This window comes from Megachile rotundata, chromosome 6 (genome assembly GCF_050947335.1).
Source record: "Megachile rotundata isolate GNS110a chromosome 6, iyMegRotu1, whole genome shotgun sequence".
Classification (NCBI taxonomy): domain Eukaryota; kingdom Metazoa; phylum Arthropoda; class Insecta; order Hymenoptera; family Megachilidae; genus Megachile; species Megachile rotundata.
This window is the reverse complement of record NC_134988.1, coordinates 14,114,500-14,131,475: the sequence shown is the minus strand read 5'-3', so window position 1 is coordinate 14,131,475 and position 16,976 is coordinate 14,114,500. Positions and strand designations below refer to the sequence as shown.

General features: G+C 37.0%; 1 long non-coding RNA gene across 2 annotated transcripts in view; it reads left to right on the top strand.

Annotated features, from left to right (window-relative positions):
- The window catches only part of LOC143264574 (uncharacterized), a 242,815-nt gene that overhangs the window by 75,128 nt on the left and 150,711 nt on the right, over nt 1-16,976 (top strand). For both annotated transcript variants that reach the window (XR_013038333.1, XR_013038332.1), the window contains exon 4: nt 16,693-16,740. This is a non-coding gene — a long non-coding RNA (uncharacterized LOC143264574). The remainder of the gene's footprint in view (nt 1-16,692; nt 16,741-16,976) is intronic.

Here is a 16,976-nt window from a genome sequence, read left to right as displayed (position 1 = left end):
TATTTTTAGGTTAGGTTAGATTTCACACAGACCTACATGGATGCTCATGTTATTATTTAACGTGATGGTGGTGATTGCTATTTATTTTTAGGTTAGGTCAGATTTCACACAGATATACAAGGCTCACGATTTAACCATTGATGATGGTGATCGCTATTTATTTTTAGGTTAGGTTACATTTCACACAGATCTACATGGATACTCATATTATGATTTAAGTGTTGATGGTGGTTCGAGATTGCTATTTATTTTTAGGTTAGTTTAAGTGTCACACAGATCTACATGGATGCTCATATTATGGTTTAACTGTTGATGTTGGTTCGAGGTTGCTATGTATTTATAGGTTAGGTTACATTTCACAGAGATCTACATAGGTGCTCACATTATGACTCAACAGTTGATAGTGATGATTGCTATTTATTTTTAGGTTATGTTATTAGAGGTTGTACTACTCCTCTTTGTTTATGGAACTGTCTACATTTAATGTCAAGACATAAAGAATTTTTTCTTTGATTTTGCATTGGTCTTCAGAAGTAATTCAACTTGACTTGTTTTTTTATATAAAAACACTTCATAACCTAAAACAATGAATCACTTTCAAAAACAGTCCACAACATAAACAATTAAGAACCTGAACCCCAAAAAGCCTCAAAAATATCCACAAACAGAGAAAGTATATCTATACACCTCATATCGATAAAATCGGGTAATGGTTTCGCAGGAAACATTTCAGAGGCAACACAAGATCTTGAGCGTATCGTAATATTGCAGACCCGCATTCAAAACACAGGCTGTTCACCAGATACGCTCGTGTTTCGGTCTGACAGTAAAATTTCGAATTGCCGTGCGGCAGATTAGCCTCGGTTTGTTGTACGATTATGATTAGTCGGATTCATAGATTCTGCAACGACGGAGGGTACAACAGTCGACGGCAATCTGTATGGTAATACGGCTACCGGTTTTGGGCGGGTTCCACGACACCGTTCCGTGTACCTATGGAACTCCAATCAGAGCCTTCCCATAATCCCGCGCTCTTTGCTACCTGAGACCACAGAAAAGCTAATCCGATGGTTATTCGGTCTATGCTGATATTTCTTCTTCGTCTCGGGTAAAATGTTATCTATGAGCTTCCGGAGATGGGATGCTGCAAACATTTGGAGGGTTGAGCGCTGGTTTAGGAGGAGGTGTTTTGGGAATTAATGGATTGGAATTTGGGAGTTGAGGGTTGGGATGGTGAGGGGTTTGGGAATTGTTTGATTAGGGTGGGAATTTTGGAGGTGTGTTTAGGGATTTGGGAGTTTGGGGATTTGAGAGTGGGGGATTTGGGAGTTTAGGGATTTGGGAGTGGGGGGATTTGGGAGTTGGGGGATTTGGGAGCTGGGGGATTAGGGAGTTTGGAGACTCGAGTGATTAGGGATTTGGGAGTTTAGGGATTTGGGAGTTGGGGGATTTGGGAGTTGGGGGATTTGGGAGTTGGAGGATTAGTGAGTTTGGAGATTCGAGCAATTAGGGATTTGGGAGTTTGGGGATTTGGGAGTGGGGGGATTTGGGAGTTTGGAGATTTGGGAGTTTGGGGATTTGGGAGTTTGGGAATTTGGGAGTTTGGGGATTTCGGAGTTTAGGAATTTGGAAGTTTGGGGCTGTGAGAAGTTGAGGATTTGGAAGTTTGGAGATTTGGGAGTTTAGGGATTTGGGAGTTTGGAGACTCGAGCGATTAGGGATTTGGAAGTTTGGAGTCGCGAGCGATTGGGGATTTGGGAGTTTAGGGGTTTGAGAATTTGGGGATTTGAGAGTTCAGGGATTTGGGAGTGTGGAGACTCCAGGGTTTGAGGATGTGAGAAGTTGAGGATTTGGAAGTTTGGACATTTGGGAGTTTGGGAATTTGGAAGTTTGAGTATTTGGGAATTTAGGGGTTTGAAAATTTGTGGGATTTGAGAATTGGAGGACTTCAGAATTTGTTGATTTGTTAATATAGAAATTTGAAAGTTTGAAGGTTTCAGGATTTGGAGATTTGAAAATTGAGGATCTTCGAACTTGGTGATCTAACAATTTGTGGATTTAATACCTTATTTAATACCTAAATCCAGGTACCTACCAAATACCGAATTCGCACACATGTCCATTTAAAAACCTTAAAATTTCTCCACTTAAGAATCTCAACTCAAAATCTTGATACAACTAAAAACTTAAGAAATCTACCATCTGCAATTTTAGCCCAAAACCATATTTTATTTAATCACTTCAGAATTCAACCTGAACTCCAAACCAATATGACACGAAATCAATGCACCCTATTAAATATCTCCAATAAACCATCTATAATTTGCCTTTTAAATTCGATCATTCCCGAATCGAATTTTCTGCCAGCAATTAAAAAATGTTTAATTATTTGCCAAACGTTTTCTGCGTAACGATAACAACTGCTTCTCATAATGCGGTTGAAATCCCCCGGTCACTGTTCCGCTGCGTTTTAATTAACGTTCATTCAGAAACGCGACCAAATTAATTATTTACACGCACTCGTTCGACTAATTGTTTAATATGAGAACACCACGGTGCATCGTGATTGTTTCAATATTCGATGTCACGGGTTTGAAATACGATCCTTAACAATCATGCAATTTTACGAGCTTATTAACTCACTGTAATTTTCATTTTCAAGTTTGTAGCAGTTTCATTACGGTATTATTATTTAATTATTGATGCTACGATTGTGTTCGTGTTTGTCAAATTAATTTTATTACTTTCGAAAATATTTCATTTCTTTTTTTTTAATTGTGAGTACAACTTTTGGTGTTCTTATTGACTTGTTCATATTTTTTTATTTATTGTTTATTTGCGATTTTAGGGGACTTTTAAGAAAATTTTTCATTACTGAACAATTCACTGTTAGAATAAAAATTGAAATTATAGTCAGTCACATTATAGTTAGTCACATTGTTAAGAGTAATGAAATAAAACATTGAGTTCCATATTTTTTTACTTGGAAATTTAAGCAAATTTAATATGTTTCATTCTATAACTTTTAAGTCAGACTTGATAAAAAATGAACTTCGCAGAAATTAGTGTAAAACGAAAGAATCACCTTCGGTAAAATAAAATTGCTAGAAATTCACGGGCGAAGGCGATTCGGCCAATTAAAACGAGGGCAACTGGACGCGCGCGGAATGCCGGGCGTCTGTTTTCGAATTCCGTGATCGTAGGCAAAGGAAAATCCCGGAAGACTGTAACGAAAGGATATCGTGGCTCCCCGGTGTCGGCCGTTTAAATTCCTAGATCGAGAGACGTCTTTTTTACCTGGTCGAAGGGGGGAAAAAAAGAAAAGAAACCATTAGCCCTCGCAATTATCCTTGGACGGACGAAGCTAGAGTTACGGCAGCTAATAGCGCCGCTTCCTGCCACTCCGTCGGGGGACACGATTAAGAGAACGAGAGAGAAAAACGGAAAAGGGAGAGAATTTGACGAGACAGGAACCAGGAGAAGAAGAGAGGATCTTAACGTGACAGAGGAACGGCGGGGAGGGAAAGGAGTTAAATGAACGAAAGAGATGAGAAAGGGAGGAATTTGACATGACACGAAAGGGAGAGCTTGATGAGCCGGAGAAGAGCGGAAAATGAAGAGTTTAGGAAATTTCGAAGAATGGGGCTGAAAATTTCCTCGGGCAAATAATTAACCTTACACTATTTTTACTCTTGACGCACTCCTATGACGCATCTGACTAAAATAATATCATAATGAGATTAAATCAAATGTTCTGTTAAATGAAGGAAGTAGAACCAACAGAAAAAAATGTAAAATAAAATGGAACTAAAAGAGCAAATAAAAATAGAAGCAAAAGTGTATATGAACGAGTGAAAAAAGAAAGAAATGATGTAGAATAGAAATAATATCCCAATTTTACCAGTTAAAATAATTAGATTGAAATTGAAAGACAGTTCCACAGCGTCGTAAAGATCGAAGAGAATTAGAATACAGAAAGGAATAAAAAAAAGAGGTAAAAGTTTAATGAAACACTGTAAAGGAGATAACGGACGAATACAGAATGCAAGGATAAAAGGATCGAACTTTTACGGAGATGAATAAGAAAGGCTCAATTCCGGCAGAGCGAACAGGAAACAGGAAGATAAAAAATACAAAACTCGAAAGAGGAGTAGAGTTTCAATTTCGAATCAAAAACGGGCATAAAAAACGAACCACAGAAATGAAATTGCAGGAGAAGAAATGTATACAACAAGTCGGGCAGAGAATGGAAAAAAGGCAGCAAACAAACACGGGGTAAAAAAAAAGGAGCGAAAACATTACCATGAAATGAAAAAAGAAAGAACAAATAGAACGTCACAGAGAAACATGGCGCAATGGAAAGGAGAAATTGAACAGAAAAAAAGAAGGTGTCCGTTCTTTATGTGACAGTGAAGTAGAAATGAAACAAACGGAGGAGGACAGAAGAAATGAGAATTTATAGGAAGAACGCGATATCGATAGGAGAAAAAAGAAGTAATTCGACTTGACAGGAAAAATCAACCGTCTTGCGTTACCGATACCGTCGATGAAAAATCCAGAATTTCAAATGGTATTTAAACAAAAGGAGCTTCTTTTTTTTTCAAGAAAATTCTCCGCGTTTCGATGGAACGCTCTCGCGTCAAGAAATTTAATGGCTGACGGAAACCGCGCCGGGTACCAACGTGGAACTGAAAATTCGCCATTGACGTTCGCGTGAATACGAATGGTTCATGGAAACGAGTGTTTAAAAAGTGAATCCCTCGATGTTCGGATTCCATTCGTATCCACTCATCTGGAATATTTTACGATCCTCTGAAAATGAATTTTTTTCACTGGACGTAAAAGATTTTAATACTGCAGTAATATACGTGTATCTAACTTTCTATTGAAAATAAATTACTTTCATTATAAATATTTATTCATATTTGTATCAAGAACATTTAATGTACTATTTTGATATTGACAAGTTTCTTGTACTTCAGTATGGATCCAAGATATTAAAGATTTAATTTTACTGTTTTTTACAAACAATCACTTTATTATAGATTGAAAAATTTTTAGAAAATCAATGAAAAAGAAGTGTACACTGAAAATTCAAATATTTAGTATTTTTATTATATATATGAATACTGTAAATACATTTATAACCTATAAATCTTGAACTTCCAATTGAACATCAAATTTAAATAGTCCAAATAATTAAAACAATTGAGATATTTGAGTATTCAGACAATTTTTAAAAAGAAAATTTAAGATAAATATTGAAGTAATAAATGATGCAGAATTCGATCTCCAAATGCAAAATTCCGTGTGAACGTTGGGTGGAAGTTTGATGGAGACGATAAGGTGGAATGATTTAGGGCAGCGTGCATTTCGATCCTTTTTACAAGATTAAACTGTTCTGATGTGGCAATCGAAGGGTTAAATATTACATACTTGATGGGATTCGAGGAATCGCTTGAGTAACCGAGCGTAATTTATTCCGAATCCTATTTCCGGCTATTTCGAAACAACACCGAGATAACTTGTTTCTCTGCTCCACTGGCTCTTTGTCTGCGTTATTCTTCGAGGTTAACCATCGTAACGAAAGAGTGGTTACTTCCAGATACAAAGGTTGATTGTGAGAAAGAATTATTGGCTTGGAGACGTTTGAAAATTGCTTTCGATAGCCATTTAGCGTAGATTAACAGTCTAGATTATTTTCAACAATTACGAAGATCGTAGCATCATCTCCTGAAGGATAGAAACAGTTTTGTAACTCCAATTAGTTTGATAATTAACGAGTTATCTGGGTACGGAGATTAAAGTCACATTGACGTTAATCCAAAAGAGAAATCCTTTTACATTTGAATCTACAGAGAATTATTTTTAACAACGATGGATATCCGGAGTTTAATTAGAGTGTTTGTGCTACGAATATTCTGCTTGTCGAATTTCCATCTTTGGAATATGTAGTATATTGTTACTGTAACTACACTCCTTTGTCATAACAATTTCGTAATTAAAATTGACAATTTTGTAGAAAGTATAAAATAAGAAACTTGCTCCAGCGAAGTTGCAATATTTTGAATTTCGCGCCAGACGATATTAGGTTAAGTTGCTTCGAAAGATTTGAAATTTCTTTTCGAATAAAATTGTCATTTCATTTTCATCGAACTATCAGTCTAATAAAACCTAAGAAAAATTGTTTATGAAAATGGTTTGAGAACACATAGGACAGTGATGGTATAGGCGTGTATGGAGAATCGCAATTGGTGGCAGCATCATTTGATCCCATGGCGGGTCACGTCATCGATGGTGCGTGTCACGAATAACAACTACAGGAACGCGTAACAGGAGACCACGGCCATATCCTTGGTGGCAATGTAGCGTGTAACGAGCGTCCTCGCCCACAGTATTGTCCACGATCAAGGGGCAAACTTGCTAGTAGTCGACCCTCGACATTGGCCACCGGAAATGTATCGTTGACTCGCCGCCTTCCGCTGGTTACGACTCGTCGCACATTCCTTCTGTTCTTCCTTCCTTCCACCTGGCTCATTCCTACCTGTTAGGTCTATGCTTAGGTTTCGAATGTTTTGTAATATTTTTTGTTTGTGAAGTGTTCAAATTTTTGAGTATTTCAAGTTACTGTGTTATTGGATTATCAAGGTACTTTTACAAATTCTGGAACTTCGTTTTTTTCCATGTTATGTTTTTCATTTTTTTTTCTTTTGTAATAATATTAATATAGATTCAAAGTGTTTTTAAATAATTGTTAAACATTTCTATATTCAAAGGATGCAAAACATCTGCAATTAATAGTATACATGTACAATAGTATTTAATACATGTAATAATATTTGTTAATTTGCGGTGTGGAGCATGCAGGAGTCCTGGGAAACTCCACTGGATTTTGGACAATTAGTGTGTGGTGTTTTGGGGGTTTGGGGCACTCCACTAGGTCTTGGATACCTAGTGGTGTGTGGTATTTTTGGGGGGTTTGGGGCACTCCACTAGTTCTTGGATAACTAGTGGTGTGTGTCATTTTTGGGGCATGGGGTGTGTTCAGTGTAGGGCATTCAGGGGTCTGTGTACCTATTGGGTCTGGGACGGAAGCTTCCATCGGGATGTCACCATGGTGAGCAGTGTTAAGCAGGGTCGAAGGGCATAGTGTGTATCATCGGTGGTCAGCAGCAGAATGCTTTCCATAAATGGAATCTTCAATTAGAGATTCCCAAAATGGGACACTTAGGGGCGCGGGTATGAAACCAACTTGCTATCCCCTAACATAAAAATGTGAGCATGCTTCCGCGGTCAACGTATAGGTAAAGACCATATACGTGAATCGGAAACATGCCGTCGTCTCTATCTCGCGGTCCTTTAATATAGGCGCGAGGGCCTATTATAATTGTGAGAAAAACAATTCGTGGCTGGCCACCTGGTGGTCGCGGTGCCCAGTTGGCGATTCGCGGTCCATGAGATACGCGCAAAAAATGATCAGTGGGGGGAAGCCCCCTCGCGACACCGTGAAGCTCGAGCGCCGAGAAATGTAACCTGATCCGCGGCTCCAGTATATCCGTGAGACAGTACCAATGCAAATACAAAACTTTTTTATTTTTGACTTTTTCGTTATCAAACTTTTACCAATTAATTCTTGACATTTTTCCGATTAAAATGAGACCAAACACGGTATAATTTCGACTACGTTTACTGGTTTAATTAACGTTGAGAAACTTGGTATGAGATTTTTCATTGGATATGCTATCGACTAACGAATTGGGTTTCTCATTTGACTCAAGGGTTCATTTGATCACCTTATCCGGCTATACCCTTTCCAACTTTTTAAAATCCTCAAATTCCACAAATTTGCAAATCGCAAAAGTATCACGGTATTAAAAGGAATATTTCCCTAAATCTTGTATTAAGCTTGATTAAAGCAAGCACGCCAGCTTAAAGCGACAATCACCGTACAATTGAATCGTTTGGAAGATAAAATTTGTATTAACTTCATGTTTCTTGGCATCGCACAATAACTCGTGATACACGTTAATTAGGTTAGTAGCTGAATAACAACGTTACAGATGCAGATGTAACAATACGCAATTATTCTAATTCGAGCGCATTATGAAGGACGATTTTCCGTGGTATTCCGTATTCCGAGCCAGTTAGTTCGCCATTGTTCGCGATGTTAACAAAATAATACATCCTGAATAACAACGATTTTACAGTCCCCGCCGCGCGCCGTTCGACACAAGTGGAACCAATCGATCGATATTTTATTAATCATGCACCGTAATGGGCGTAGAGCAAGCTTTTCACAATGAATAGGAAAAAAAATATTGAATGTTTCATAAACTTGCGTGAGGATTATCGAGAAACAATTAATGCATGAACGAATTATACGGGGTAAATTGATTATGCGAACATGCATTGGGCCGAAACCTTAATGAATTGTTAACAATTGAAATTATTGTAAATTTACGGATGTTAATATTTCGGTGTTCGCACTTGCGCGGCTCGAATGTGTGCTGATTAATGTTGGCCCATTTTAGCGAAAGGATCGAATGCTATTTTTTAGCTTTGGACGGTGTTGGAGGAAACGATGAGGAAATAAAATGTTTCAAATTTACAAATTTATAAGGTTTCAAATTTGTTAATTATTAAATTTGTATATTTACAGAACTTTGATTTCTCAGATTTCCTAATTTTCAAATTTCTGAATTTCCAGATTTCATGATTGTCAAATTTATAATGTGCAATTTCTCCAAATAGCTAAATTCCCCAAATTCCCTAGTTCCAAATTCTCAAATTCCCAAATTCTCTAGTTCCAAATTCTCAAATTCCCAAATCCCCTAGTTCCAAATTCTCAAATTCCCAAATTCCTTAGTTCCAAATTCCCTAGTTCCAAATTCTCAAGTTTCCAAATTCCCTAGTTCCAAATTCTCAAATTCCCAAATCTCCTAGTTCCAAATTCTCAAATTCCCAAATTTCTTAGTTCCAAATTCTCAAGTTCCCAAATTCCCTAGTTCCAAATTCTCAAATTCCCAAATCCTCTAGTTCCAAATTCTCAAATTTCCAAATCCCCTAGTTCCAAATTCTCAAGTTCCCAAATTCCCTAGTTCCAAATTCTCAAATTGCCAAATTCCCTAGATCCAAATTCTCAAATTCCCAAATCCTCTAGTTCCAAATTCTCAAATTTCCAAATCCCCTAGTTCCAAATTCTCAAATTCCCAAATCCCCTAGTTCCAAATTCTCAAATTCCCAAATCGCCTAATTCCAAATTCTCAAGTCCCCAAATTTCCCTTTCCAAGTTTCTCAAATCCCCAAATTTCCCAAATTTCCAAGTTTCTCAAATCCCCTAAATTACCTAAATTCTCAAAATTCCTCGAATTCCCAAAATTCCCCAAAGTCCCCAAATCCCACAATCGCCAAAATCCCTCAAATCCCCAAATTACAAAATTTCCTCTAATTCCACAAAATCCCCAAATCCTATGGATTTCAAACCCCTACTAGATTCAATAAAATAAGAATCGCAAGAAAATTCGCCTAGAAGCGTTTAAAAAACAGCGCAATTATCCAATTAGGTAAAAAGAAGTTGTTCATATTTGTTCGCCTATATATTTACCAACATTAACGCTGACTGTTTTAATTGCGAGCCAGCTCGCGGTGTATTTTCTCGAAATTCGGGGCAATTTTTTCGTTGTCTGTTAATTATAAAAGCGTGCAACAGAAAGCGTGTTTCGGTAGCAGAAATTTATCGATTGCAGAGAGGAGGGAATACGCGAGGGAACGGCTGTATCAGAAAAATTTCAGCCCAACTGCTAATGAAGATTCGCCGAGAAAATATTTGCATCGATGACCTACTGTGCAAATGAACAACAGAAAAATAACCAAACACATCCCGGCTCGGTTTAAAGCCGAACGATATTATACGTATAGCTAACCGACATACGCTGTTCCGCGAAAAACTCTGGGACTTGTTTGAAATGCATAGATTATCTTCATATTCATTGAACGTAAGCGATGCAAATTATTGCATACTAAAATCAGGTAGTTTGGTAACAGTGTACGGGCATCATTAATAATTTATGGATGCAAATTACGGGGGCAAATAGTGTAAAGCAATTCTCAAAGCGACATTTTCAAGGACAAAAAATATCAGGGTTATTTATAAATTTTATTACAGATAATTATTTTCAAATATTTCATAATTTTGTGTAAATAATTTAAGGCTTCACAATTCTTGTACGTATAATTTCTTGTCTTTGAAGTTCAAAATATTCTTTGGACATGATGTGAAGGTTTAAGTAAAAATTTGTTGGCTGACATTATTTAAAACATCCATATATTTTGTCACATGATTATCAAACCACACGGTAAGATTCTACCTTACATAAACCGAAAAATCTACTAAAATCCGAGCAACAAAAGTTTTCCCATAAAATATGAAGGAGATACGAAACACAAAATAAATAGAAGGTACTAAAAAATAAAAACACAGTGCAAAATATAAAATAAAAAGAACGTATAAAATATAAAGTAAAAAGCACGAAATGTGAAATAAAAAGAAAGTATAAACAAAGAAGTAAAAAGGAGATATAAAATCTGTCTAACGATAGAAAATGCATGAGAGGTTACCGAAACAGTTGGTATTCGATTCGATCGTCCGGAATGCGAAAAATAGTTGGCCACAATTTACGTAGCTCGTTACCAGCCGCTTACACATTTACCGACATCATTTACCAGCATCAACATACTCGCTGGATCTGCATGTGGATCCTTTATTCGCCGGGCTATAGTCAGCTCGAGTCACGTAGATCACGTGTTTGCCATGTGCACACCGAGCCGGGGTAATTAGGCTGATACGCCGTTTAATTGTTTTATCTGTCAATGGGTTCGAATAGCCTTAAAGCCCGTGACAATAATGCTAATCGAGGCAACAAAGCCGAGCGAAGGAGTGGCCTGTGTGCCAGCCGGAAAAATGAAAATCGATAAGCGGCCACGTGAGGGGTTGTATATGGCCCGAACGAAACGCCTAATCGACGTCTGACGTTGCGCAATCTAATACGGGCATAATTGAACGATCGATAATTACGTAAAGCCAGATATTCACTCCATGTATCGGAACGGTGACTCGCTAAGGGCTCGACCTTATAACCCCGCTTTCCTTAATGTCTTGTGTTTTAACCTAAACAATTTAATTTACTTCTCTTTTTGGCAATATTTGGGGACATTGAAATTTAGGGGTGTGGACATATTGGAATTTGGGAGTTTGGGGAAGGTTGAGAATTTGGAATTTTGGAATCGGGGGTCTGAACATTGAGAAATCTGGGAATTTGGGAATTTAGGTAGTGGGAATTTAGGAATTGGGGAATTATGGAAGTGGAGAATTAGGGATTTGGTGAATTATGGAATTGGAGCATTAGAGATTGAGGAATTATGGAATTGGGGACTTGTGGAATTGGGGAATTATGGAATTGGGGACTTGTGGAATTGGGGACTTGTGGAATTGGGGACTTGTGGAATTGGGAAATTATGGAATTGGGGAATTATGGAATTGGGGAATTATGGAATTTGGGACTTGTGGAATTGGGGACTTATGGAATTGGGAAATTATGGAATTGGGGACTTATGGAATTGGAAAATTATGGAATTGGGGACTTGTGGAATTAGGGAATTATGGAATTTTGGAATTATGGAATTGGGGACTTGTGGAATTGGGGACTTATGGAATTGGGAAATTATGGAATTGGAAAATTATGGAATTGGGGAATTATGGAATTGGGGACTTATGGAATTGGGGACTTATGGAATTGGGAAATTATGGAATTGGGGAGTTACGGAATTGGGGAATGTGAGAATTAGGGAATGTGGGAATTGGGAAATGTGAGAGTTGGGGAATTATGGAATTGGAAGTTATGGAATTGGAAATTATGGAATTGGGAAAGAAACTGAAAAGTATCACACCTACAAAATTAAATAACCTCCTAATAAGCCTTGACCTGAAAATTCTAAAATTAAAACTTGAAACTATTCATTACGAATCGAAAGAACCTACATACGTACACCGATAAATTTTTTAGCACACAGCCTTCACCGACTATCAAGTACATTTGAAAATAGTCAACACGCATATCCCTATGGATGAACGGGAAGCACGATACTAGCGAGGCGATAAAACCAGCTGGGAGGGTCCTGGCGTTTCGAGGAAACGAAGCCCGGGTTCGGGGTTTCGAAGAGGGACCGACACGGCAATAAACAATTACTTAAGGCACTGTTACGCGAGGCACACCCACGCATTAGCCCAAGTAGAATGCCGCACCCATCCCGTGATCGTGTGGCTCGTGTGGGCTTGGTTCTCCATTAGTATACATACATGATTCCCCTTTGACGTGCTTCTTCCCGTGTCTGTCTGCCAGACACAGGCCGGCCTTGCTCATCGATCGAATCGAATCGAATCGAACGATGACTTACACAGTCATTTCTCGAGCGAACCCAGTTAATGGTCTATCGCCGGTTTTTAGAGGTAATTGAATGCTCCTGGCTACGGGTGCGATGCTTTATGGGGATCGTTTGCCTGTTTTACGTTTTGGAGCCACTCCTATGACATCGGGGGTTTGGGTGTGTTCTTTCAGGATAAACTTATTGTAACTTAATAAGTTTATACTATTATACTACGTAACTTAATTTGTAACTTAATTTGTATTAATGTAATGTCTTCGTATTTTTGGATGAGGAATAGTCTGACTTGGGATTCATTTTATGGAATATTTTTGAGTTACTTTATGTGACACATGTGGGGGTCATGTGGCATACGTGACGTGTGTGATGGACGAAATAATTTAACAGTGTTATACAAAATAGATATGTATCGCTGATACTCGTATGAATTGCTCGTATCTACATGAATTGATACAACCATATGTGTCCATCCTGTATCTATGTGACATTTGTTTGCTTTGATAGGAAATATTAGTTCTACATTTGTGTCATATTGAACCTCATATAATTTAAAGTCCCATATAATATGAATATTTTTAAATCAAATACAATTTGCACATTTTAAAATCAAATATAATTTGACCAGTTCTAAGTATAATTCACATAACCTTAAATGAAACATTATAAAAATTGTAAAGAACGTTTAAATATATTTTTTAATTTTGAATTTAATACGAGTGGCCAGTGCTTCCTGTAATTTACACGACTCCAAATCTGAGAAGTGTATAAATCCTTGATTTTGTATAGTGCCTTTGATCACGAAACTTGCAATTCGAGCACGTAGCTCGTTCACAAGATGAAATAAGCTCTAAAACGGGCGCTGTTTAAACAATTCGACGAGAAACATTAGAAGGTAACGAAACGAAACGTGCTGGCATTCGTGCAAGTCTATCCGGACACACCGGAACGATCAATCATAGTTTTAGAACAGAAGTCTCTGGAACGAAAACTCCGCGTAGAGTTGCTGACGTCCTAGGACGATTCACGTAAAAGTAATTCCTGCGAGCCACACTAATACAAAGAGCGAACTTCTGGCGAACAAAAGCCGGCCAGGAAACAGAACGCCGGCCATTTTATCGATCTTAGAAACTGTTTCAGCCTCTTTCGGGTCATGCCGAACCGATGATTAGGGGAAAGTAGGAAACCTGCTTCCAAATTGTCTTTTATGTAACATATATGTAGGACCTAAAAATATTTGTTTTAGACAAGCATTTCAAAATGACGAAACAATATTATTTTTTAAAAAACATTAAGTTTGAAATAATTTATTTTGATGCAAATTATACGAAGTAGTTACTTTGGCATTAATTTTTAGCAATTTAGTAATGTTTGCAAAAATGTAGCTGATGCAGGAGTTTGAGTAAACAGGTCTGTAAGTGATGGCAGTCAATGATTATTCAAACATGCTTCAATCATACACAATTTCCAAATATATTTTTCCAATAAATATATATATTTATTAGCCACATTCTGAAGCAACAGAGAATGATTTCAAAGATGAACAGATGACAGCAAAGCTACAATAAATCCTTTAAAAACAGAACTATAATTAAAAAACTGCACTTCAAGATTCAACAAATAAATTACAAGAAGACCACACAAATTAAATTCCTCCAATACTATAATAATTTATAAAATTAATTTTCATGTGGTATCAATATATTCTTGCTTAAAAGTTTCCTAAAATTATTTTGCCTGAACTTGAAGTATGATGAAAAGTTTCTAATAAATCTTCAAACATAGAACATTTACTATAACACAAAATTAAATTCTAATAATTCTTCACACTTATGTTTCCTATTATTTTATTATTTAAGTGAACGTATCAGGTTCAATATATAATACATGTTGTACTATTAAAACTTGAATATCAAATTGCTCGAAGTCAGTTAATTACTTAATGTTCAACCGTAACAGTTAAAATCACGTCCAAGGCAAGTTTAAGGTGTGGTAGCCATCAGAGTTTCCGCGACTTTAATGACTGCAGTTAGGGTCACACCGAGGCAATTTACCATGAATGCAAACACATATACGTGACCCATAGTCATTCCTTCTAATGTAACTAACTCCCATCGCCAGAGTGGCTAAAGGGTTTGGTCTGTTTGGACCTTCTGTCGCTAGCTTCCAGAATGAATTGAACCTTAATGTCGCATCATTCATAATAGTTTCCGTTAATGATGCCTCTGATGAAACATTTCACGTAATTATAATATCACGTTTCTGAGTCGTTGCGACCAGATGTAACATGCATTGCATATTAAATACCCAAGTTTCTAACGTAGACATTTGATAATTGAAAAACACCTCAAAATTATGGCACATTGATTTAAAGCTTGAAGTTCAATAAAACTAACTATTATACATAAGTTCTCTGTTATCTTTTTTGCTAAACAACCGATTCTCCATTGCAACAATGGACCTGACATAATGCAAAATTACCTGATTTCGAAACTTTGACATAATTTCATGACATAGTATTTTAAAACATCACATGTGTCACATCAATATAAAGGTTATATCTGGCAGAAATGACTATGCGTAAACAACGAATAAATTAATTTCCAGCCTGATATCCATTAGAGAATATTGAATGTTCAATGTGCACGTGACGTAAGTGCTAATTTGCGGTGCTCTAATGCTATCAAAATTCGCGTCGAAGGCTTTTAGCTTTTCAAGCTAATACGATAATTGGATGCGTCATTAAATTTGCAATCGACGAACAATGCATCCGGTAAAAATTCTTCACGCTAAATCCGCGATAAGCGTGCCGCTGAGGCAGCATTTCTCGAAGACATCCCGTGATTCTGTGAAATGCGAGACGTTCCAGCCGGAGACTTTTTAAATTTCCGTTCTTCCGGTAACAGGGAATTTTCTACGTGCCAGGAACCACTCCGTGTTGCGCAGGAATTAAGATTTATGTCAGATTTTGCTTGCTTCCCCGCGAACGCGGTCGCCTAAAAAATTTGATGAATTTCGCGGGGATGTTTCAAAATCTGGATACCGTTTCCGAAGATCATGAAGTCTCATTTATTTACTTGACATTCGATAGATTTTTATTCATAGGACAGATTATTATAGGATAGATTATTATCATATAGGGGTGGAATCATTTTTTAACTGTACACATCATCACATAGGTTTGGCTTCCATATGAGTCTGTCACATGTGTTATTTAATTTCGTTCATTCATTTTGTTGAAATTATAGGAGGTACCTACTTGAAACTGTGCATAATATTATATAACAAAATATTGAAGTAAAATATCTAATAAAATTTTCAGTTGTTCATGGCAGTCAAGGTGCTGAGGAACATAATATATCATCAATGTTATAACGCATGTTTTCAAAATTATATATATGTGAATGTATGAGGGCAAGGTGAAATACAAAAGTAATCATAGATTCTTCCACAAAAGTAATCACAGGTTCTTCCACAAAAAAATCATAGGTTCTTTCACAAATAATATTGGACTCCCATCAGCTGTCTACCTATGACCTGGGTTGACTCAGGCTTCGATTAAATTAAAATTAAATTAGTCCCTTTATTAAAAACAGACAAAGTAGAATATTGTAGTTAGAGAAAGATATTTGTTATTGAGTCAAGTAAAGAATTGTCTCATATGAAAAGAGTGATTAAACAATTTCCCCTAAATCGAATGTTCATAGCAGAGTACTATCATTAGTTTCCTCGGTCGAGCCCGAAATCGACGGCAAGTCTGACAAATAGCCTAATTATTCGAGCGAATTTAATTAACTCCGTTCAGTGACGTGCGCGGCCACAACGGCCGAACTTATGATTCGGATTCACGCAACTTGGCATGTTTCGATCTCTCTTTCTCTGTTACGACATGGCGCAGCGATACGTCGTTTCATCGTTCGACTCGATTCGACTATCGGGTCGAGCCCAATTTCGCTCTAATGAAAATTGACTTTCGGCAATTCGACGGCAGCTCGAGTGGCGAGTTCCAGTTTTGACGCTTCCATCGTCTACTCTATTCACCAATTTTTTTCCACGCTTTTTCGTGATCGTTTTCCACGCTTGTCAAATTTTACCTTCGCTCGAAAATTCGGGAAAACCGTCGCGCCAAAGAATTTCTTTCGGTGTCCGGATTTATCAGCGTTTAATTCTTTTTACCCCTAAATTCTCTTTCCTTCTTTTTTGACCGAACAATGGAACAGAATTTGTAAAATGTTATTGCATTTTTTGTTACAGTTTGCGACAGCTGCTACGAAATGGACTTCGCAGGGAAATTTTGTTGCGGTGAGTTTCAAATTTTTTTGGTGGATGAAGTATTTTATGTTCTAATTCGGTTGTCAAGTAATTAATTTTCTGTTCTTAATCTGTTCTCAAAATTAACTATTTATACTTGAGATTCTTTGTAATTATTTAAAGTAATCTGTATATTCATGAAAATTAATTTAAGCAGGCAATACCAATAACAAGAAATAAATTCTGTGATCTGTCACTTAGTTCACACTTTAATTTAAATAAAAATT